Raw genomic sequence first — 25,461 nt, 5'->3', positions numbered from 1 at the left:
TGAAAAGAACACTTGAGTTTCTAAATTCTGGAGGGATCATACAGGGAGAAAAAGTAAATGTTTCCTCTTTGTTTACAAAGGTATACTTTACCAATTGTAAATCATAGGTAGCTTAAGAGAAAAAGTTTCCTTAAATCTGGAAAAACAAAACACCAAAGAACCAGAAATGTTTCAAACAAGAAGTCGTAAAAATTGTAACTATCCTTCTCAGCTTATTCAGTCCCAGGTTATTAATTCTTGTTCTGCTTGAACCCAGTTGTTTCTTTTAGTTCTGGAAATTCTTTTAATCTTAAAAACTAATTCTAAAATTCATAAACATGTAGGAGTATCCAGGAATGTTAAAAAAGAAATAGAGTAATTGGCAGTTTATTGAAGGGGATTAGAATGCACCACCCAAAATATGCCATATGGATTATTTTGAGGTAAGGCCATTGAGAATCAACAGATACAGAAAGAAGCCTTCTTGGAGATTCTTTATCTGACTAAGAGCAGAAACTTCTAAAAGCTGAGGGCTGCCATAAGTCTCTTCTCCTAAGGGAGTTTTATGGCTATGAAGAAGACAGAAAATCGGCACCAACATGAGCCTGCACAAACAAATTTTAATAAATAACCTTTATCTTTCCTTAGTTTCCCCCTATATTTACCTCCTCACAATTTACCACCCTTAGAAGCTCAAACCTCTTTTCCTTTGTCTTGTCATTTCTTCACAAATTTATTTCCCTTTGTGAAAATGGTAACAGTCTGCCTCTTTAGGATTTTCATGTCATTTCTGAGGCCCCTCCACCATATGCATATGAAATAAACCTTTTTCTCCTGTTAATCTGTCTTTTGTCAGTTCAATTTGCAAGACCCCAGTTATTGAACCTGAGAAAGTAAAGGAAAAAATTTTTTTCCTCCTCATCAACATCATCTAGAATTACAAAAATTGCAAGAGTAAATTACCAATGTAGGAAAGGATAAGCAGATCAGGTCATTTACTGAATGCCCTTAGTTACTCAGATTTATTTCTAGAACAGAATTAAAACTCCAGGAAAAAAAAAAAAGCACACGGGAGAAATAAGTACATATTAGAGGTGGCATTTCAAATCAGTGGAAAATGATAATTTTTCAGCAAATGATATTAAAGTAATTGGCTACATTTGGGAGAAAATTCAGGTGGTTCCTCCATTATTCCTCCCACCAAATTTTAGTCAGTATCCAGAAATTCAAATGACTAGCATTTACAAGGAAGTGCCCAACTTTTCTAATAATTAAAGAAGTACAAATTAAAACAATTTATTACTTTAGATCCATGATATTGGAAAGAGTGGAACAAGCTTAAATTGCGTACACTGCTAATGGTGTGTGGTATAAAAGGGAATGACCCTGAAGAACAATTTGGGAAGATCCAGTAAAGTGGCAGATGTGCATAGCTATGACCCAGCAACTCTACTCTGGGGGCCTACTTTGGAAACCCTCACATGTACGTACACAGAGAGACATATAAGAATATTAACTGCAGCGCTCTTTCTAAATTGAAAACTGAGAACAACCTAGACACTCATCAACAAGAAAACGGATAAATTCATTTATATGTGAAAACACATTAAAGTACCATATATTGTTTCTTTCCGATGTTTTATTAAGATATGTGATGTACAATGAACTGCACATACCTAAAGTGTACAATTTGATAAGTTTTGTCTTGTTATATACTACTCAAACTATAACCACAATCAAAATAAGGAACATATCCATCACACACAAAACTTCTCTTGCTCCTTTGTAGTCTATCCCTGTCTCTTCCCTCTGTGCCCCATCCCCAGGAGACCTCTGATTATTTTGTCACAATAGATTTGTTTGCATTTTCTAGCACTTCTTTCTCTCAGCATCACTGTTTAGAGATTCATCCATGTTGTTGTATCAGTTGTCATTTCTTTTATTGCTAAGTAGCACCCATTATATAGATATAACGCAATTTGTTTATCTGTTCCCCCGCTGATGGGCTTTTGAGTTGTTTGCGGTTTGGGGCTATTACAAATAAAGCTGCTATAAAGAATCTTGTACAAGTTTTCATGTGCATGTATGTTCACATTTCTCTAGGAGTGGGAGTACTGAATCAACTGGAAGGTGAAGTCTTGACTGTTTAAGAACCTGCCAAAATGTTTTCCAAAATAGTTAGTTTAAACATCTGATCAAATCTTTTGCCCATGTGATAAACTGGATTCTCTTATTATTATTGAGTTGTAAGAATTTTATGTCTATTCTAGATACAGTTACTTTGTCAGATACGTGTTTTGAAAACACTTTCTCTCAATCTGTGGCTGGATCGTCTATTTTCTTATGTGTCTTTTAAGGAACAAAAATTTTTAATTTTCATGAAGTCAAATTTATTGACTTTTCTTTTATAGTTTATGCCTTTTATTTTAGTTTATGCTTTATTTAAGAAATTTTTGCTTAACCCAACATCACTAAGATTTTCTCCTATATTTTCTTCTAGAAAATTTATAATTTTGGCTCTTATATTTAGACACTTATTATGATCCATTTTGAACTAATATTTCCATATGGTGTGAAACAACGATTAAGACCTTTTTTTGCGTATGGCTCTCCAATTTCCTATCACCATTTATTGAAAAGATGATCATTTCCTCTTTGAATTCTCTTGGCTTCTTTGTCAAAAATCATTTGTCCACAGGATAGCCACATAAAAAGAATGAAGTTGTACAGCTATCTCATACCATATACAAAAATTTACTCAAATGGATCAAAGAGCTAAATGCAAGAGCTAAACCTATAAACTCTTACAAGACTACGTAGATTTAAATCTTTGTGACCTTGGATTAGGCAATGGTTTCTCAGATTTGAATAGACATTTCTCCAAAGAAGATATACAAATGGCCAATAAACACATGAAAAAATACTCAACATAATTAACTAATAGGGAAATGCAAATTAAAACCAAATGAGATACCACTTCACATCTGCTTGGATGGCCATAATCACCAAAGACAGGTAAGTGTTGGCTAGGGTGTAGAAAAATTGGAACATTCATGCTGTTGGGAATGTAAAATAGTGCAACTGCTTGGGATATTTTCCAAAGTCTGGCAGTTCTTCAAAAGGTTAAGCATAAAGTTACCCAGCAATTTCACTCCCAAGTATATAACCAAGATAACTGAAAACGTATGTCCTCGCAAAAACTTGTAAACAAATGCTCATAGCAGAATGATTTGTAAAAGCCCCAAAGGGGAAGCAAATGTCCATCAACTCATGAATAAATAACCAAAAGGTGGTATATCCATACAATGAAATATTACTAAGCAAGGAAAAGAAATGATACATGCTACAACATTGAAAGCATTAAACTAAGTGAAGAATCCAGTCACAAAAGACCACATATTGTATGATACCATTTATGTGAAATGTCTAGAATAGGCGAGTCCATTGAAACAGAAAGTAGATTGGTGGCTGCCTAGGGCCAGGGTAGGAGGATTCAGGAGGAAATGGGGAGTGACTGCTAATTGATACAGGGTTTCTTTTGTGGGTGACCTAAATTTTCTAAAATTAAATAGTAATGATGGTTGCGCAACTCTCTGAATATACGAAAAACCATTTAATCGTACATTTAAAATGCGTGAATTGTATTGTATGTGAATTATATCTTAATAAAACTGTTACTTTAAAAATCTATTGTCCATAAATTTGTGAGTCTACTTCTGAACTCTCTATGGTGTTCCGCTGGCCTGTGACTATTCCAATACCACGTTGTCTGGATTACTGTCTCTTTATGATAAGCTTGGAATCAAGTAGTTTTAGTCCTTCTACTTTGCTCTTCTATTTCCAAGTTGTTTTGGCTATTCTATATCCTTTGTAGTTCCATATTCATTTTAGGGTTGACTAATGTATTTCTTCAAAAGAACCTATTGAGATTTTCATTGAGATTCTCTCAAATCTACAGGTCAATTTGAGGAAAAATGACAACTGAGTCTTCCGATCCATGAACCAGTATCTCTCTCCATTTATTAAGGTAATCTTGGATTTCTGTCAGCAATGTTTTACACTTCTCAGTGTATAGTCCTGAATATCTTTTCTCAAATTTATTCCTAGAAAATCCATGTTTACGTTATTGAAAATGGTACTTTAAATTTCAGTTTGACCATTTCTTGCTAGACATAGAAATGTAACTAATTTTTGCATATTGACCTCGTATCTGCAATGTTGCTAGACTCACTTAAAAGTTCTAGTAGCTTTTATTTGTAGATTCCTCAGGGTTTTCTTAGACAATTATGCACTTGAAAATAAAGACAGTTTTACTTCTTTTCCAATCTGCATGTTTGATTTTTTCTTTTGCCTTACGGTACTGTCTAGGACCTCCAATAGAAGTGGTAGGTAAACATTGTTGCTTCATTCCAGATCTTAGGGTAAAAGCATTCAGTCTTGCATCCTGAAATAGAATGTCAACTGTAGGGTTTTTGTAGATACTCTTTATCAGGTGGAAAGAATTCCCTTTTATTCCTTGTTTGTTGAGAGTTATTGTACTGAATGAATCTTTGTGCATCGAATGTTTTTATATATATATTAAAATGATTATTTTTTCTTTAGTTTGTTGACATGGTGAACTATATTAATTGATTTTAACATTAAGTCAACTTTGCATTCCTGGGTTAAACCCCACTTGGTCATGATATATTTTGTTTTTTCACTCAATTCATGATAAGTTGTTTGTTCAAAAATTGTGAAGAATTTTTCCATCTATTTTCATGAGGGATATTGGTTTATAGTTCTTTTTTCTTGTAATGTCTTTATCTGGTTTTGGTATCAGGATAATGTTGGCTACATAAAGTGAGTTGGACAGTATTCCTTCCTCTTTAAAAGTCTGGAAGATTTTGCGTAGAACTGGTATACTCCCTCCTGGGATGTTTGGAAGAAGGTGGGGGGGGAATAGGGAAATGCTTGTCAAAGGGTACAAACTTGTAGTTATAAGACAAATAACCTTTGGGTCCTATTGTACAGCATAGTGATTATAGTTAATGATACTGTATTGTATACTTGAAATTTTTTAAGAGAGTAGTTTTGTTTGAGGAAGATTAGCTCTGAGCTAGCATCTGCCACCAATCTTCCTCTTTTTGCTGAGGAAGATTGGCCCTTAGCTAACATATGTGCCCATCTTCCTCTACTTTACATGTGGGACGCCTGCCACAGCATGGCTTGATAAGTGGTTCCCATGTCCGTGCCCAGGATCCGAACCGGTGAACCCTGGGCCGCTAAAGCAGAGCACGCAAACTTAACTGCTATGCCACTGGGCCAGCCCCAAGACAGTAGATCTGAAGTGTTCTCACCACACACAACAAAAAAGTAACTGTGATGGATGTGTTAGTTAACTTGACTGTAATAATCATTTCACAATGTATGTGTATATCAACGGTTTGCATTGTACACCTTAAGTACATGCAATTTTTATTGTCAATTATACTTCTGTAAAGTTCGAAAAAAAATGTTTAGTAGAATTCAGCCATAAAGTCATCTAGGCCTGAAGTGGAAATCAATTTCCTTAGTAGGCATAAAGCTAGTTATGTTCTTTATATCTTTTTATTAAGGGTAAAAAACAGCTTTATTGAGATATAATTTACATACCATACCACTCACCCATTACAAGTGTACAATTCAGTGGGTTTCGATATATTACATTATTGATTTTTTAAAATTGTGGTAAAATATATTCAACATAAAATTTGTCATTTTAACCATTTTTAAGTGTACAATTCAGTAGCACTAATTCCATTCAAAATGTTGTGCAACCTTCACCACTGTTTTCAAAACTTTTTCATCACCCCCAACAGAAAGTCTGTAATTGTTAAGCAATAAGTCTCCACCCTACCCTCTCTCTAACCCCTGGTTATGTCTAATCTACTTTCTATTTCTATGAATTTGCCTATTCTAGATACTTCATATCAGTGGATTCATACAGTATTTGTCCATTTGCATGGCTTATTTCATTTAGCATAATGTTTTCAGTGTTCATCCATGTTGTGTCATGTATCAGATCTTTATTCCTTTTTATCATTGAATAATATACCTTTGTACATATACACTACGTTTTGCTTATCCTTTCATCTGTGGATGGACACTTGGATTGTTTTCACCTTTTGGTTTTAGTGAATAATGCTTCAATGAACATTGGCATAAAAATATCTGTTTGAGTCCCTGCTTTGAATTCCTTTGGATATATACTTTCAGCTTTCAACATCTGACCATGATGCGTCTTGGTGTAGCCCTCCTTTCATTTCTCCGACTTAGAGTTTGTTGAGCTTCAGGGATATATATTGTTTTTATCATATTTGGGAAGTTTTCGATCACTACATAGTCAATATTTTTCTGCTCTTTTCTCTCTCTCCTCTCCTTCTGTTACTTCCATTACACATAGGTTGGTGTGCCTAATGGTGTTCCACAATTCTCTAAGGCTCTGTTCATTTTTCCTCATTCTTTTTTCTCTCTGCTCCTCAGATTGCATAATCTCCATCAGTCTGTGTTTAAGTTTTCGGGTTTGTCCATCTTTCGGTTCAGATTTATTGTTGGGCTCCTTTAGTGAGTGATTGTCCAGCCACACCCTTGATGTTCTCTCCAGAACAGATTTTCTCATTTTTTTGTAATGTAGATAGGTTGAGAACTTTCAAATCTTCAATTTTGGTTTCTTTTTCTAACTTGCACCTCAAAACTCTTCCAGCCTCTACCCATTCCCCAGTTCTAAAGCCACTTCCACAATTTTAAGTATCTGTTACAGCAGCACCCTACATCCTGGTACCAAAATCTGTATTAGTTTGCTAGGGCTGCCTTAACAAATTACCACAGACTGGGGGGCTTAAACTACGGAAATTAATTTTTTCACAGTTCTGGAGGTGAGGAGTCCAAGATCAAGTTGTGGGCAGAGCTGTTTCTTCTGAGGCCTCTCTCCGTGGTTTGTAGGTTACCGTCTTCTCCCTGTGTCTTCACGAGGTCTTCCCTTTAGACGAGTCTTTGTCCAAATTTCTTCTTCTTGTTTGGACGCCGGTCATCTTGGATTAGAGCCCATCCTAATGACCTCATTTTAGCTTAATTACCTCATTAAAGACCTTTTCTCCAAATACAATCACATTATGAGGTACTGGGAGTTAGGACTTCAACATACGAATTTTTCAGGAACACACTTCAGCCCGTGACATACTTCCTGGTATGGAACCTGCATCCTGTCAGCAAGCTGGGGTGTGGGTGCTCAGGGCCCAGTGTTTTCAACCTGCTCCTACCTGTGGTAGAGGTCCACCTTCCAAGTAGGGGCTACTTGGGGTAACAGAGCCCCAGTCCTCTTGGCTACATTTGCCTGGAATAGAACTTCTGCAACATGAAGCTGAGAACGTTAGAGACTGCAGCAGCCTGCTCTCCCAGGGAGAAACTCTCACCCTAGACTGCGAGCTAAGAGGAGAGAGAGGGTCTCATTTTCTTGTAAAGCTGGATCACTCCGACTTGTAGGAGGGGTGGAGGTAGGAGTGGGACATGGCTCAAATGGCACAGACTTGCTGTTCTTACCCAGATTTACTAGATTTTCCTGAGTAAATGTTTTTTAATTTGCTGTATGCCATTAGGACAATTTCCAGAAAATTTAAATTTAAAAATAATAATAATTTTTACCATTTTTTTTTTGAGGAAGATTAGCCCTGAGCTAACATCTGCTGCCAATCCTCCTCTTTTTTTGCTGAGGAAGACTGGCCCTGAGCTAACGTCTGTGCCCATCTTGCTCTACTTTATGTGTGGGATGCCTACCACAGCATGGCTTGCCAAGTGGTGCCATGTCCACACCCAGGATCCGAAGCGGCGAACCCCGGGCCGCCAAAGTGCAATGTGCGAACTTAACCACTGTGCCACAGGCTGGCTCCAATTTTGATCATTTAAATGATCGTTTCATGGGGAAATGTTCTGCCGAGCTCCTTATACCACCATTCTGGAAGTCCTGTCTCTATTACTTCTTGAGTCAACTTGGCTAGTTTGTGTCTTTCAAGGAATTTGTCTATTCAATCTAAGTCATTAGTTTGTTGGCGTAAAATTGTCTACTCTATTCCCATATCACTTTTAATGTTTGAAGGTTCTGTAGTGATGTCTTCTCTCTCTTTCCTGATATTATTTATTTGTGTCTTTTCTCTTTTTTATCCTTATTGGACTTGCTTGAGATTTGTCAATTTTATTGATCTCAGACAAATCGTTTTTGGTTTAATTGGTTTTCTCTCTTTTTGTCATTTTTGGTTGTTTTTTATTTTTATTGATTTCTTCCTTTCATTTACTTTTTTCCTACTTATTTGGGTTTATTTTGCTCTTCTTTTTCTGGCTTCTTAAGCTTTAACCATAGTTTTGAGAATTTTCTTCTCTTCTAATATGAGTTTTTAATGCTATAAATTTTCCTCTAAGAACTGCCTGGGTATACCCCACAAATTTTGATATGTCATGCTTTCATTTCCATTCTATTCAAAATATTTTAAAATTTCTTCTGGGATTTCTTCTTTGATGCGTGAGTTATTTAGAAATACGTTTAGATTCCATATATATGCGGATTTTTCAGTTATCTTTTTTTTTTTTTAAGATTTTATTTTTTTCCTTTTTCTCCCCAAAGCCCCCTGGTACATAGTTGTATATTCTTCGTTGTGGGTCCTTCTAGTTGTGGCGTGTGGGACGCTGCCTCAGCGTGGTTTGATGAGCAGTGCCCAGTCCGCGCCCAGGATTCAAACCAACGAAACACTGGGCCGCCTGCAGCGGAGCGCGTGATCTTAACCACTCGGCCACGGGGCCAGCCCCTCAGTTCTCTTTCAAATACTGTTTTCTCTGAGTTTGAAAATTTTTGTAATTGAGGTCACATTGGTTTTTAATATTGTGTAAATTTCAGGTGTACATCATTATATTTCAGCTTCTGTATAAGTTACATCATGTCCACCACCAAAAGTCTAGTTTCCGTCTGTCACCATATATATGTGCCCCTTTACCCCTTTTGGCCTTCCCCCACCCTCTTCCCCTTTGGTAACCACCAATCTGTTCTCTGTTTCTGTGTGTTTGTTTGTTTGTTTGTTTATATTCCACATGAGTGAAATCATACAGTATTTGTCCTTCTCTGTCTAACATTTCACTTAGCATAATACCCTCAAGGTCCATCCGTGTTGTCTCAAATGGCACAATTTCGTCTTTTTTATGGCTGGGTAGTATTCCATTGTGTGCATATACCACATCTTTATCCATCATCTGTTGATGGGCACTTAGGTTGCTTCCCGGTTGTGGCTATTGTGAATAATGCTGCAATGAACATAGGGGTACATGTATCTTTTCAAATTAGTGTTTTCGTCTTCTTTGGATATCTACCCCGAAGTGGAATAGCTGGATTGTATGGTAGTTCTATTCTTAATATTTTGAGAAATCCCCATACTGTTTTCCGTAGCGGCTGTAGCAGTTTGCATTCCCACGAGCAGTATATGAGGCTCCCCTTTTCTCCACATCCTCTGCAACTCTTGTTATTTCATGTCATTTTAGTAATAGCCATTCCAATGGATGTGAGGTGATATCTCATTGTAGCTTTGGTTTGCATTTCTCTAATTATCAGTGATGTTGAGCATCTTTTCTTTTCTTTCCTTTTTGGAGAAGATTAGCCCTGAGCTAACTTCTGCTGCCAATCCTCCTTTTTTTGCCGAGGAAGACTGGCCCTGAGCTAACATCCGTGCCCATCTTCCTCTATTTTATGTGGGATGCCTGCCAGAGCATGGCTTGAGAAGCATTGTGTAGGTCTGCCCCCGGGATCTGAACTGGAGACCCCAGGTTGCCAAAGTGGAAGGTGTGAACTTAACCGCTGTGCCAACGGGCCGTCCCCTGAACATCTTTTCATGTGCCTGTTGGCCATCTGTAAATCTTCTTTGGAAAAATGTCTGTTCATATCCTCTGCCCATTTTTTGATTGGATTGTTTGTTTTGTTGTTGTTGAGTTGTGTGAGTTCTTTATATATTTTGGAAATTAACCCCTTATTGGATATATGACTTGCAAATACTTTCTCCTAGTTGGTGGATTGTCTTTTCATTTTGTTGATGGGGAAGACTTTTAGTTTGATGTAGTCCCGTTTGTTAATTTTTTTCTTTGTTTCCAGTGCCTGAGGAGACATGGTATTCAAAAAGATACTGCGAAGACTAATGTTGAAGAGCATACTGGCTATGTTTTCAGCTAGGAGTATTATGGTTTCATGTCTTACATTCATCTCTTTAATCCATTTTGAGTTGATTTTTGTGTATGGTGTAAGATAATAGTCTACTTTCATTCTTTTGCCTGTGGCTGTCCAGTTTTGCCAACACCATTTATTGAAGAGACTTTCCTTTCTCTATTGTCTGTACTTAGCTCCTTTGTCTAAAATTAGCTGTCCGTAAATGTGTGGTTTTATTTCTGGACTCTCAGTTCTGTTCCATTGAGCTGTGTGTGTGTTTTGTACCAGTACCACGCTGTTGTGATTACTGTAGTTTTGTAGTATGTTTTGAATTCAGAGATTGTGATACCTCCAGCTTTGTTGGTTTTTCTCGAGATTGCTTTGGCTTGTTGTTAGTTTCTAATGTAATACCATTGTGGCCAGAAAGCATAGTTTTTATTATTTGAATTCTTTTACATTTATTGAGACTTTCTTTACGGCCAATCTTACAGTCTATCTTGGTCAGTGATCCAGTTGTATTTGGGAAAAATGTTAGGTAGAATGTTGGTTGATAGAGTTATTCGGGTCTTCCTTTACTGATTTTTCTGTCTACTTCATTTGTCATTTATTGAGAGAAGGGTATTGACATCTATAATAGTGGCTATAATTGTGGATTGGTGCAGTTCTTTTAATTTTATCATTTTCTGTTTTATGTATCTTGAAGTTCTGTCATTAGGTGAATATGTATTTAGTGTTGTTGTTCTTTTCCGTACAATTTGACAGTCTCTACCTTTTCATGACAGTCTCTATCTTTTCCTGTTTCAAAAATCTCTGCCTTTTGATTTTTTTTTACAGCATTCACAGTTAAAATGATTACTGGTTGTTGTGATTAAAGTGGTTAAATGTACCATTGTGCTATTTATTCATTCTCTCTCTTATTTGTGATCTCTTTGTATTTTTTTTCTGCCTTCTTTTAGAAGGCAGAAAATTTTACATTTTCTAATTCCATTTAATCTCCTTTATTGACTTGTTAGGAATAAGTCAATATTCTTTTCATGTTATCTGTACTCTTTGTTTTCTTTATTTTATAAGTTGTTTTAGGGTTTATATTAGACATCTTCCACTTATTGCGCTCTACCTTCTGATCATATTATTATCCTTCATGTATAGTATAAGCTCATTACAATAGTTTACTTTCATTTCACCTTTCCTAGATTTTAGGTTATTGTGGATATACATTTTATTTCTACATATATTAGTAACCCCACATGCATTGTTACATTTTTGTTTTAACCGGTCAGTAATGTTTTAAAGATGTTTAAAAATTAGGGAAAAGTGTATTTTGTATTTACTCACAAACTTTGCGTTTCCAGTGCTCTTTATTTCCTTGTGTATATCCAGAATTATAGTTGGTGTCATTTTCCTTCTGTCTGGAGGATTTTCTTTAATATGTATTATATTGCTGGGCTGCTGGTGATGAATTTTAGCTTTGATATGTCTGAAATAGTATTTATTTCATTTTCATTTCTGAAATGTATGTTTACTGTATATAGAATTCTGGGCAACCATTATTTTTCTTTCAGCTCTTTAAAGGTGTTGCTCCGTTGTCTTCTGGCTTTCATTCAATCCAGTGAGAAGTCTGCTGTAATTCTCATTTTTCTTCTGTACACGTGTCTTTTTTTGGGCTGCTTTTACGTTTTTTCCTTATCACTGATTTTAAGCAATACGATTATGATGTGCATTGGTGTAGTTTTCTTTGTTTCTTCTGCTTGGGGTTCATTGAGCTTCTTGGAAATATGAGTTTATGGTTTTCATTAAATTTGGAAAAATTTCATCCGTAAGTCCTTCAAAATTTTCAGTCCTATCCGTCTCCTCCTTTTTGGGAGTGCAGTTATATCTGTATTAGGGCACATGATGTTTTTCTATAGCTCGCTGATGTTTAGTTTTTTCCAATCTTTCCTCTCTCTCATTTTAGATGATTTCTGTTGTCTTTAAGTTCATTAATCTTCTTCTACAGTGTCTAACCTGTTGATAATTTTAACCATACTGTTTTTCTTCTCAGACATTGTATTTTCACTTCTAGATGTTTATTTGTGGTTTGTTTTGTTTGTTTCCTTTTAGATTAACAAAGGTTCTTTTACCATGCTAAAAATATAAAATATACCATCTTAACCATTTATGAGTGTAGCACAATTCAGTAGTGTTAAGTAAATTCATATTGCTGAGGAATAGATTTCTTTTACATCTTCCATATCTCCTTAAAATGCTCATCTTTCATCCTTCTTGAACATATGAACTATATTTATACTAAGTGTTTAAACATTCTTGCCAACTATTTCTGTCATCTCTGGGTCTGTTCATATCGATTGATTTTTCTTTTCATTTTAGGTCTTATTTTCCTGTCTCTTGCATATCTGGTAATTTTTTTTTGTCAAGTGCCACATAGTGTGAATTTTATTTTCTTAGTTGTTGGAGTTTCTGTATTTTTTTTCTAAAATATTTTCAGGCTTTGTTTTGAGATTCAGTTAAGCCATTTGTAATCAACTCTGCCATTTTGAGGCTTGCTTTCTTGCTTTGTTAGGTGGATCCAGTACAACTTTTAGTATAGGACTAATTTGGTCCCAACACTGATGTGATACCCTCTTGAGAATGTCCTTGTATTAGGAGGTTTTTTTTATTTGGCTAGTGGGAATATAGAGTATTACCAGCCCTGTGTGAGTTCTGGGATGGCTATACTTGAATCTTTCTCATGGTCTTTCACTGGCCTTGAGTAGTTTCCTCACACACCTGCATTGATCAGTACTCATTTGGAGCTCTTCCTGCGCAGATCTGTCTTCTCTCATACTTCATCCCATAAATGCTCATAAGATTTCCTTGTATGAGCTCTGTATCTTTAGCTCCTGGAACCAGCAGGCTCCGTTTGGGTACTTCCTGCCTGCACATAGCCTAAAAATTCTCTCCAGGCTGTAAGCTGGGGCAATAATATGGCTCACATCTTTTGTTTCATTTCTCTCAGAGATCATTATCTTTCACTGACTGTTGTCTAATATCTGGAAACCACTGTATGTTTTGTCCGGTTTCTTAGTTGTGTGTGGTGGGAGGATAAGTCTTGTTGTTTTCTTTTTAATCCAGTTGTGTTTACCCCATCATTGCTAGAACCCCAAATCTCAAAAATACTACATATTGATAACAGATACATACAGATGTAGTAAAAGTACAAAGAAAAGCACAAGAAGGATAAATTCTAAATTCAGAATAGTGGTTACTTCTGGGGAAGCTGGGAGAAAGAGGAATGTGATTAGGTATAAAAAGAGACCTATAGGGGGCCATCCCCATGGCCGAGTGGTTAAGTTCATGCTCTCCACTTCCACGGCCTGGGGTTCGCTGGTTCGGATCCTCGGCATAGACCTACACACCGCTCATCAAGCCATGCTGTGGCAGCCTCCCACATAGAAGAACTAGAATGACTTATAACTAGGATATAGAACTATGTACTGGGGCTTTTGGGAGACAAAAAAGAGGAAGCTTGGCAACAGATGTTAGCTCAGGGCCAATCTTCCTCACCAAAAAGCGTGCAAAAACAAGACCTATGACTATTTTTATAATATTTTATTTCATAAGCTGGGTATTGGGCACATAGGTATTTGGCTTAGTGTTAGTCACATTTAATATCAGTCCTGAAATATTTCACAATTGAAAGATTTCAAACAGAACAAAGGATTAAGTTTTTTAAAAAGACAAACTGAAAATGCTAGAAGAAAAAGCAGGTATGTCTTAGTGGTGTCTATAACCTTTTACTCCCTCTACAAATGGATGTATAATATGTAAGAAATAGTCTTCAAATTAATATTATCAATCATTCATAAAAAACATTGAGCCGGTCTTGTGCCCATTTCTTTGATTTTTGCTCTGAGAAGTTGATATGGAGAATATATGTATTTCCAGACTGTTCTTGACTTTTAGAAAAGTTTAAGGCACCTTGACTGAAGTGAGCAAACTAGAATCCTGAGTAGGGACAATGAGGTCACATTCTGTGGATTCATTCTTCCAGGTCTGCAAAACAGTAAGAAACCATTTCCTCAGTATTAGAGGGATCAGATAGCAGCAAGACTCGGAAAGCTTCACCAAACTGTCTTCTGTTTCTACCATATGCCTCCCAGAGGAACCAGAACTAGCAATTCTAATGGCCTTGCACAGTTGTAGGAGAACTCCTGCCACTACCATGCATGTATCTATGACTTTCCCTCCTTTATATTTTCCCCTGTGAACATGAAGGACTATAGTAGTAGTTAATTATGTTTTCCGAATATTTCTGATTCTCTGCCTTCCAGGACGTGGTAGGACTGCGATTCCCAGATTCTTGGTTTGGGTGGGGTCATGTGAATAGTTCTGGTTAATAAAGTATAGGTGGAAGAAATCTGTGTCACTTACAGACTAGAGCTTTTCATTGCTGGTGTGAGGCCCTTCAGAATCTTACTTCCTTTTGTCACAGCAACCTGCAAGTTTCAGTTTGGTGGCTGCTCTCTCAGCCTGGGTCCTGGAATTAGATAAAAACTAGAGTTCCCAGATGATCCTTGATGAGATTATGATACAATCAAGAAATAAACCTTTGCTGAGAAAGTGCTAAAAATTCCTTTGTATCATTCAGTTCAAATGTCCCTTCAGAGAGGCAATCCTTGACCACGCAGTCTAAAACCCACCGCAAATATCAGTTGCTGTCTAACACAATCCCCTGTTTAATTGTCTTCATAGTACTCTTTACTTTCAGAAATGGTTTTATTTATCTGCACTTCTTTATTCTATTCCCCACCCCCTGCCAAAAAAAGCCCCCAGAATACTCCATGAGAATAGAAGACTTGCCTGTTTCATTCACTGCAGTATTCCCAGCACTTTGAGGATAGAGAGACATGAAAGAATCAGATTAGCCTGATTTTTACAGGCCATGGTAAGTGCAATGTGAAGTCACTGAAGGGTAATGAGACTCTGACTACTTTTGGAGAATGGACTGGAAGTGGGCAACAGTGGAAGTGAAAGTAGATCAGTCAGTAAACTCTAGCATTGTTCTAGGCAAGATAAAGGGGGGTTGAACAAGTATGGTGTTTGCAGATCAAAAAGATAGGTCTTGTTTATGTGGGAATTAGGGAAGAGAAGCATCAAGAAGACTCTTAGGTTGCTGGCTTTAATAACTAGATAAATGGAGGTGCCATTTAATGAGATGGGGAATATAAGGGAAGAGCACTTTGGGGGGACTGTGGCAGAGAGTTGGATATCTAGAATTTCCTTCTGACTATGTTATGAAGACATCCTAGTCAAGATATCAATTAAACAGCTAGATACTGTCCATGAAAATAATCCATAAGCAATCTATAAACGAAAATATGGGTGAATTTGTTCTGAGCTGAAATCTGAGGACCATGGCCCGGGGCCTTTCTTCCCACAGGAAGAAAGGGCACCAAAGAAGTGAGGTGTACAGAGTGGTTATATACCGCCAAGCAGGACGTTTCACATATGATTGAAATGTCCCTCCCACAATAGTCACAAGATTGCCCTGTCGGCACAGCTCTTGATGGACACCGCAGGTAGTGGGTCTGCTATCTCAGAGGGCGTAGCAGGAGGCAAGTCTGTTGTCTCGAGCTGGGCAGTCACAGGTGAGCACAGCAATCAGTTTCTAGCCTAAGGAAAGACGCTTAAGCCTTAAGGAGATGCCAACTTTGGGAGAGGGAGGGAAGTTGCACCTTTATCTCAAGGGCCTTTGTTCTTGCCATAGGGAATATCTAAAGCAGATATACAATGCATGCTCAACAGCCACGGTCAGGCCCTTTTGGAAAGACAAGGTGAGGCCGAATTAGGTTTACACCAAATGGCTTCCTCATATTCTCCAATATATCCTATTGCTTGCCATTTTTATTTGTCAATACAAACAAGTTGAACTCAGATTTGGGATGCAGATATAAACCTGAGAATTTATAAACCATTTAAGATCACCTGTGTTGGGGAAGTGGGAGAATTCCTCCCCCACCCCTTTTTCTTAAGGTTCTTATGGCTGGTCAAATAATTTAAAAGGCAGGTTAGCAGGAGAAAAATCAAACAAAGTTTAATAGCATGTATACATGGGAGAAACTCAGGAGAAACAGTAACTCAGTCATCTGGCTGAGGCTGCCTGTTTAAATTTCTTCAGCTACAGACAAGGAGGATGTTGGGGGTAGTGATTTGGAGCTTCAAAGGGGAGGAAGGCAACTCCTGGAAATGGAAAAGCAAATGTTTGGTAAATAGAACTTTGATAAGAATGGGCTTAGCAAGGATCCTCCCAGTCTACCAGATACCCAGAGTTATCTAAGGTGATGGCTTGTCCTGGGGACTGGCCTTTATTTTAAATTTCTTTTAGTCAGTTGGGGAGAAGGTGGAATGTTCTTCCTGAGTCTTCTGAGCCTTTATTTTCTTCAGCTTGAAATAATCCACATACCAGAGTGGTGCATCTTGCGGTGGGCGGGGCGGGGGTGTGGGCATGCCCTGAACCCCATCACCTGCATAGGAAAAATAGATTTCAACATTTAGGGGTTAGATAGTATAAGAGGAGCCACTAAAAGTGAGAGAAGCATGGGCTATACAGAAACCCAACAAGAAAAGTATTTCAAGGAGCAAGTACTCAACTGCTTTGAATGCTGCTAAGAACTCATTTAAGAGAACAGAGAATTTATATTTTTTTCAGCTTTGTTGAGGTATAATTAACATTAAAAAATTGTACATAGTTAATGTATACATTGTGATGAAGTTGGACAATATGCTTACACCCATGATACCATCACCACAATCCTGGTAATAAATATATCCATCACCTCCAAAAGATTTCTTACGTCCCTTTGCTTTTGTGTGTGTGTGTGGGAAGAACATTTAACATAAGACTTATCCTCTTAAGTTTATAATGTTGTAGATCTCTAGAACTTATGTATCCTGCATAACTAAAACTTGATGCTGAACAACAACTCTCCATTTTCCCCACTCCCGTCCCCTGGCAACCACCAATCTATTTTCTGCTTGTCTAAGTTTGACTATTTTAGATACCTCCTATAGGAGAAATCATGCTATATTTGTCATTCTGTGACTGACTTGTTTCAGTTAGCATAATATCTTTTTTTTTATTGAGTTAATGATAGGTTACAATCTTGTGTGATTTCAGTTGTACATTAATATTTGTCATTCGTGTTGTAGGTGCACCATTTCACCCTTTGTGCCCGCCCCCCACCCCCCCTTTCCCCTGGTAGCCACTAATCTGTTCTCTTTGTCCACATTTTTAAATTCCTCCTATGAGTGGAGTCATACAGAGATTATCCTTCTCTAACTGGCTTATTTCACTTAACGTAATTCCCTCAAGGTCCATCCATGTTGTTGCAAATGGGATGATTTTGTTCTGTTTTGCAGCTGAGTAGTATTCCATTGTATATATATACCACAACTTCTTTATCCATTCATCTGTTGATGGGCACTTAGGTTGCTTCCATGTCTTGGCTATTGTAAATAATGCTGCAGTGAACATTGGGGTGCATAGGACTTTTGGGATTGCTGACTTCAAGCTCTTTGGATAGATACCCAGTAGTGGAATGGCTGGATCGTATGGTAGTTCTATTTTTAGTTTTTTGAGGAATCTCCATACTGTTTTCCATAGCGGCTGCAGTAGTTTGCATTCCCACCAGCAGTGTATGAGGGTTCCATTCTCTCCACAACCTCTCCAACATTTGTTACTATTAGCTTTAGATATTTTTGTCATTCTAATGGGTGTAAGGTGATATCTCAGTGTAGTTTTCATTTGCATTTTCCTGATGATCAGCGATGATGAGCGTCTTTTCATGTGCCTGTTAGCCATCTGTATATCTTCTTTGGAGAAATGTCTGTTCATGTCTCCAGCCCATTTTTTGATCGGGTGGTTTGATTTTTTGTTGTTGAGTTGTGAGAGTTCCTTATATATTATGGATATCAAGCCTTTGTCAGATATATGACTTGCAAATATTTTTTCCCAGTTAGTGGGTTGTTTTTTTTGTTTCAATCCTGTTTTCATGTGCCTTGAAGAAGCTCTTTAGTCTGATGAAGTCCCATTTGTTTACTCTTTCTGTTGTTTCCCTTCTCTGAGAAGACATGGTGTCCGAAAAGATCCTTTTAATACTGATGTCAGAGAGTGTACTTGCCTACGTTTTCTTCTAGAAGCCTTATGGTTTCAGGTCTCACCTTTAGGTCTTTGATCCATTTTGAGTTTATTTTAGTGAATGGTGAAAAAGAATGGTCAGTTTTCATTCTTTTACATGTGGCTTTCCAGTTTTCCCAGCACCATTTTTGGAAAAGACTTTCTTTTCTCCATTGTATGCACTCAGCTCCTTTGTCGAAGGTAAGCTGTCCATAGATGTGTGGTTTTATTTCTGGGCTTTCAATTCTATTCCATTGATCTGTTCACCTGTTTTTGTACCAGTACCATGCTGTTTTGATTACTGTAGCTTTGTAGTAAGTTTTGAAGTCAGGGATTGTGATGCCTCCCGTTTTGTTCTTTTTTCTCAGGATTGCTTTAGCAATTCGGGGTCTTTTGTGGCCCCATATAAATTTTAGGATTCTTTGTTCTAATTCTGTAAAGAATGTCATTGGGATTCTGATGAGATAGCGTTGAATCTGTAGATTGCTTGAGGTAGAACGGACATTTTAACTATGTTTATTCTTCCAATCCATGTACATGGAATGTCTTTCCATCTCCTTATGTCGTCATCCAATTCTCTCAGAAAGGCCTTGCAATTTTCATTATATAGGTCCTTCACTTCCTTGGTTAAATTTACCCCGAGGTATTTTATTCTTTTTGTTGCGATTGTGAATGGTATCCAGTTAGCATAATATCTTCCGGGTCCATCTATGCTTTTACAAATGGTAGTATTTCCTTAATTTTTAAGTTTGAATAATGTTTAATTGTGTGTCTATCTCGCATTTTCCTCATTTTCTTTATCCACTTGACTATTGATGGACATTTGAGTTGTTTCTATATCTTGACTATTGTGAATAATGCTGCAATAAATGTGGGAGTGTAGATATCTCTTCACAATCCTAATTTCAAGTCTTTGCATATATACCGAGGAGTAGAATTGCAGGATCATGTGGTAGTCTATTTTAATGTGGTTTTTTTTGGTGAGGAAGATTGACCCTGAGCTAACACACCTGTTGCCAATCTTCCTCTTTTTGCTTGAGGAAGATTGTCGCTGAGCTAACATCTGTGCTAATCTTCCTCTACTGTATGTGGGATGCTTTCACAGTGTGGCTTGACGAATGGTGCTAGGTCCATGCCCAGGATCTGAACCTCCGAACCCCAGGTCGCCAAAGTGGAGCACACGAACTTAACCACTATGCCATCGGGTTGGCCCCAGTCTTCCTCTATTTTTTGTACGTGGGATGCCACCACAGAGTGGCTTGATGAATGGTGTGTCGGCCCACACCTGGGATCTGAACCCATGAAACCCCAGCCGCCAAAGTGGAGCGAATGAACTTCGCCACTATACCACCAGGCCAGCCTCTATTTTTAATTTTTCTTTTTTTTGAGGAAGACTGGCCCTAAGCTAACATCTGCTGCCAATCTTCCCCTTTGTGCTTGAGGAAGAGTGGCCTTGAACTAACGTCTGTGCCAATCTCCCTCTATTTTATATGTGGGTTGCTACCACAGCATGGCTTGACAAGCGGTGTATGTCTGCACCCGGGATCTGAACCTGCAAACCTGGGCTGCAGAAGCGGAGAGAGCTGAACTTAACCACTACACCACTGGGCCAGCCCCTACTTTTAATTTTTTGAGGAACCTCCATACTGTTTTCCATAGTGGCTGCACCATTTTACATTCCCATCGACAGTGTACAAGGGTTCCAATTTCTCCACATCCTTGCCAACACTTGCCATTTTTTGTTTTTTGGTAATAGTCATCCTAACATTTGTGAGGTGATATCTCAATTGTGATTTTGATTTGCATTTCTTATCAGATTTGGCAATATGGAGGTTATTCATAGGAAAACGTATGAATCAAAGAGGAGGAAAAGAGAGTCCACGTAGAACTCTTTCAAGAAGTTTTGCTATGAAAGCAAGCAGAGAAATAGGCTCAGCTAGAGGGATTACGGGGTAAAGAAAAGTGGTGTTTTGTCTTTGTTTTTTTAAGATGAGCGATATTACAACATTTTTTATGATGAAGAGACCATCCAGCCTGAGGAGAGATTGATGATGCAGTAAAGAGAGGGGATAAGGAAAACAACTAAACCCCTAAGTGGGTAGCAGACATAGGAGTCCAGATCACAGCTGGAAAGACTGAAGATTAACAGAAGAAAAGCCACTTCCTTCTCTTTAATATGATGCAGAAGATAAATGCAGTTGTAGGAAGGATTGTACATTTAGTGGTGGGATGTGGGAGAAGTTCCCTATCTCGTGACTTTTTTCTGAAGTGTAAAGGAAAATCATTGGCCAAGAGAGAACATACAAAATAGTCATCGTGGAGAGCGAAAAAGTAAGTTTTCTAAAACCCTGGAAAAGGATGACCAGCTTAAGGTTTGTGATCAGGAATTTAAAGAAAGCTTGTCAACCTGAAAGCCAGTTCTTTGTGGCCAGGAAAGAGGGCAATAATGAAAAGTGTTCTAGAGAGAGCAAATACAGTGATTGTTGTAGCTTCTTATTTACCCTAAATGATCACTTAAAGTGTATAAGTACATTATAATCTATAACAATGTTAAAGAAAATATATAGCTAACAGAAGTTGGCAAGTAGAAGGAGCAAAGAAGTGTGAGAGGTTAGGTGTGTAAGTATCTTCATCTCGCACAGAGTGAGGAGCTAATGTATAATTTTGAAAGTTGAAAATCCAAAAAAACAGATGTTTGAAGTACTTACCTTATTTAAATTATACGGTTTATCATAAAATAACTAAAATACTAAGAGGAAATAGTTTAAATTATCTAAATCCTCACCTGTCATAAGTGAATCCACAATGTCAAAAATTGATAAAACAATTAGTGATTGAGATCCTTTAATTTATAAATATGGAGGCAGTCACCGGAAGAAATAAAAAACAAAGTGAAAAGTAATTGCCTGTGGAGAACTTTTGTCCCTCATTATTATTTTGTATGACTTGATTTTTTTCATAACAAATGTATGCGTTAGTATACTTTAATAAAATTAAAACAGAAACTATTTAACTGCGAATGAAGGCCTTGAAGTCAGGGCCAAGCTTTGATACAACTGGGTAGGTTTTGTCGAGGTGACATTTATTTCCAGCCCCTTCCCGTGCCCTCTGATTGGCTCTCTCGGAATTGGTTTTCTCCCAGTATCAAAGGGATTCACTGCCCTCCTGCCCCTGGCTTCCTCCCGCCTTCACTGAGGAAAAGCACATCTCTGGTTGTTTTCTGCTCCTCAACTTTGATCATTACAAAATGAGTCTATTCTTGGTCTCATTCTTAAAATGATTTGTTTTTGGCGCTCCGGGGCTCGCGCCCCTGCCTCGTGCCTGCGCCGCTCGTATGTAAATGAGGGCGCGTGACGCGGGACGCGGATGGACAAGGGAAGAGAGAGAGTGGCCGCTGCCCTCGCCGCCCGGTGCCGGAGCCCTCGGTGCGCGGCGGAGAGGAGAGGATGCCGGCGGGAACTCGACTCTTGGCGCCACCGTCTCATGCACTGTGTAGGTTTTGAGAGTATTTTAGAAGGGCTTTATGGACCACGGCTACGAAGAGCCCTGAGTTTATTTGAAGGATTGTCTACCATCTCTTGATTCTTCACAGTCAACACCAACAGAGAAACTGTCATCTCAGGGCCAGTCCAACACTGAAAGACTGAATGCCAAGCAGAAAATTAGCTAAATGCACTCTTTCGAAAGAAAGACCTTCCTCAGAACTGTGATCCTAACATTCCCCTAGTTGCTCAGGAATTAATGAAAAAGATGATACGTCAGTTTGCAATTGAGTATATTTCAAAAAGTGGTAAAATTCAAGAGAATAGAAATGGTTCAATTGGACCAAGTCTAATATGTAAAAGTATTCAAATGAATCAAGCAGAAAACTCCCTTCAGGAAGAACAGGAAGGCCCCTTAGACCTCACTGTGAATCGAATGCAAGAACAAAATACTCAGCAAGGGGATGGAGTGTTAGATCTCTCTACAAAGAAAACCAGCATAAAATCTGAAGAGTCGTCCGTATGCGATCCTTCTTCTGAAAATTCAATGGCTGGGAGACTACAGAGAAACAGAGAGGACTATGTGGAGAGAAGTGCTGAGTTTGCAGATGGTTTGCTCTCAAAAGCTTTGAAAGACATTCAGTCTGGAGCACTGGACAGAAATAAAGCAGGCATACCTCAAAAAACTTTACTTCTCCACTTAGAAGCCTTACCAGCAGGGAAGCCTGCATCTTTTAAAAACAAAGCTCGAGATTTCAGTGATAGTTACTCATATAAAGACAGTAAAGAAACTTGTGCAGTGCTGCATAAAGTAGCCCTGTGGGCAAGAGCTCAAGCAGAGCGCACAGAAAAAAGTAAACTCAATCTAATTTAAAGAAAAAAATGAAAGCCTACAATATGAAACTTCACGTCCTACTGTACAGTTAAAAATTCCTCAACTACGAGTAAGTTCTGTTTCAAAACCACAACCTGATGGTCCTGGTCTGCTGGATGTTATGTATCAAGTTTCCAAAACCTCTCCAGTCCTAGAAGGATCAGCTCTCCAAAAACTGAAAAATATACTCCCTAAACAGAAGAAAATAGAATGTTCTGGGCCCGTAACTCACTCAAGTGTTGACTCTTACTTTCTACCCGGGGACCTCTCTCCTTTGTGTCTTAATTCTAAAAATGGAACAGTTGATGGAACCTCTGAAAATACTGAAGATGGATTGGATCGAAAAGATAATAAGCAGCCCAGGAAAAAACGTGGCCGTTATCGGCAGTATGATCATGAAATAATGGAAGAGGCTATTGCAATGGTAATGAGTGGCAAAATGAGTGCTTCCAAAGCACAAGGAATTTATGGGGTACCTCACGGCACTTTAGAATACAAGGTAAAAGAAAGATCTGGAACACTGAAGACTCCTCCTCCGAAGAAACTCCGAGTACCAGACACTGGGTTATATAATATGACAGATTCAGGGACTGGCAGCTGCAAAAACAGCAGCAAGCCTGTGTAGATTACTTGTTAGGAAAATGTTTGTACGTGTGTTTGTGTGTGTGTGTGTATGTGCACAGGTGTGTGTTTGTGTGTCTATATACACACACGTGGGAATTACAGATGCTCACTCTGACAGGAGACATGAAATTTTGCAGTTGAAAAACCACTTACATGCCTTTTGAAAAAAAGTTTTATTCAGGGTTTTCACTGTGGACAGAATTATATAGTTGCTTACTTAATTCTGATAGTTTGTATTTAATCCTTGTATAAATAGGTGAAAAAGATTGAGGTTTTCTTTAGTAGTCAATAGCATAAAGCGTTGTGGGAAAACAAGTAATTGTCAAGTGAAACATTTTTATAGGTGAAAGACCACCCCAGCCATTCAGTTAAACCATCTTATAATGGAAATATGATATTAATAGTTTTTAAACATTTTTACCTAACATACTTAGAGTTACTGTAAGTACGTCAACCAACCAATCAGAGTTTAAATACGCAGCTATCTCCATACTAAGAAAAATTAATATATACAGTATTAGGACACTACAGTGCATTCTATGAAATATGAAATGCACTCAAGTGCATCCACCAGGAATAGACAAGAAAACCTTAAATGATATGTATAATGAAATTTAATATTTATCATTTAACAGTTGTTGTAGCAGGAAGTTGGGGTTTATAAGGTATACACTTTTTGAAAAAAACTGACACATTGTTAACCCCAGGAGCTATAAAATCCTTTAATATAAGATGGAATACTAAGAACAAAAAGTAATTTAAATTTAATTATTAAAATAATTTAATTTTGTTTTTCATTTGAAAAATAAGCTAATGTGTAAGATTAGAAAAGAAAGTTGGAATGCAACTTAGAGCATGTTTATAATGGGCACAGAAAAAGCTTGAGAATGATCATTTTGGTTTAAATGTGCTGGTTGGTTGATGTTATGACTACTTTAAATTTTAAGGATTGTGATAGACTCCTACTATTGAAAAACCTCAGTGTAACTTTAATATATTTGCTGCTGTGACATTTCAAAACATTTTCAGTTTATCAAAAATGAATTACAGATTTCATTTTGGTGGGCGATACATTATCGTTTTGCTAATAACCAAATTTGCAGTTTGTTCAGGGTCTTAAATGGATTTACAGATATTTCACACTGAAGCTGTTTTGAACTTTCAGTAATGTAAACTCTACTAATTGGGCAGTTAGAAGCTGGGCAGTGCATTTTAACTTTTACTAGCCTCATAAAAGAGACCAGTAATTTTTATATAGCAGTTTTAAAATGTGGTTCAGAGTATCCATGTTGGATTTATGGAGTATGCCGTTTTAGTGGTAAAATGTTATAAAGCATGTGCCTCCATATAAAGATTGGGGATTTGCTTCATATGTTCACAGTTCTCCGAGTGCCCCTTTGCTCTGTTAAAAGTCAGGTTCTGATCATTTTTCTAAGCCAGTTTTCCTAAGTCCAAAAGGAATACTTAAAGCTGAATTTAAAAAATAAGTGCACCTTGTCAAATACTTGTGTTTTTACACTTGTGTTTGTGTGTATCTAATAATCACATATACATGTAATACTAAAGAGATTTTCAGCTATTACATTGAAAAACTGCTTACATATGTATAAGGAAACTGAAGAGAGGGAAATACACAACCAAGTAGATATTTGGTCTCTTCGATCTATACTGAACCCTCTTCAGCAATTAATGTTACCTGCATGCTAGGGTATGAATCCTCTCGCTCTTTTTTATTCCCCCAAGAAAGTATACATAATAGATTGCAAAACAGCAGATGTCAGGGTCATCTTTCTTTTTAAAGAATTAAGCCATATTTTGTGAGGGCCAGAACTTGGATGATTTAATGTATTTCCCCTCCCCGCCCCCCGCGCCCCCAGTGAAAAGCAAAGTTAATGTTTCAACACAATTTTATTGACCTCTTTATACAGAATTTTACTTGCAAAAATTTGGGGGCTTGAAGGCATTACATAATATTTATATTGTATTGAGCTTTTTTATTCCTCACACTATATTTACATTAATAAATTGATTGAGAAGTTTATAGTAAAGGGATACTTACAGAACACTTTTATATCATTTAAAAGATGACCTGACCAAAAACTTGACAGGATTCATAAAATCAGGGATCATTTTGCTATTGACTTCACAGTGC

At 37.6% G+C, this 25,461-nt stretch overlaps 1 protein-coding gene, 2 long non-coding RNA genes and 1 pseudogene across 3 annotated transcripts in view; 2 read left to right on the top strand and 2 right to left on the bottom strand.

The window, feature by feature from the left end:
- Positions 1–25,461, top strand: part of LOC138922324 (ral guanine nucleotide dissociation stimulator-like) — a 378,765-nt gene that overhangs the window by 175,712 nt on the left and 177,592 nt on the right. The window lies entirely within an intron of this gene.
- On the bottom strand, positions 13,748–14,968 carry LOC111774957 (uncharacterized). Its single transcript, XR_002810320.2, has 2 exons — positions 14,585–14,968; positions 13,748–14,206 (listed from the first exon to the last, which is right to left on the bottom strand). It is a non-coding gene; the product is annotated as an uncharacterized lncRNA (long non-coding RNA).
- Positions 16,222–25,461, bottom strand: part of LOC138922330 (uncharacterized) — a 41,784-nt gene continuing 32,544 nt past the window's right edge. The window contains exon 3 of the long non-coding RNA XR_011435418.1: positions 16,222–16,677. This is a non-coding gene — a long non-coding RNA (uncharacterized lncRNA). The remainder of the gene's footprint in view (positions 16,678–25,461) is intronic.
- LOC138922328 (ligand-dependent nuclear receptor corepressor-like protein) lies at positions 21,548–22,594 on the top strand (annotated as a pseudogene).

This window comes from Equus caballus, unplaced genomic scaffold (genome assembly GCF_041296265.1).
Source record: "Equus caballus isolate H_3958 breed thoroughbred unplaced genomic scaffold, TB-T2T haplotype2-0000768, whole genome shotgun sequence".
Classification (NCBI taxonomy): Eukaryota; Metazoa; Chordata; class Mammalia; order Perissodactyla; family Equidae; genus Equus; species Equus caballus.
The sequence above is the reverse complement of the archived record's forward strand: the minus strand, read 5'-3'. Positions and strand labels throughout refer to the sequence as shown.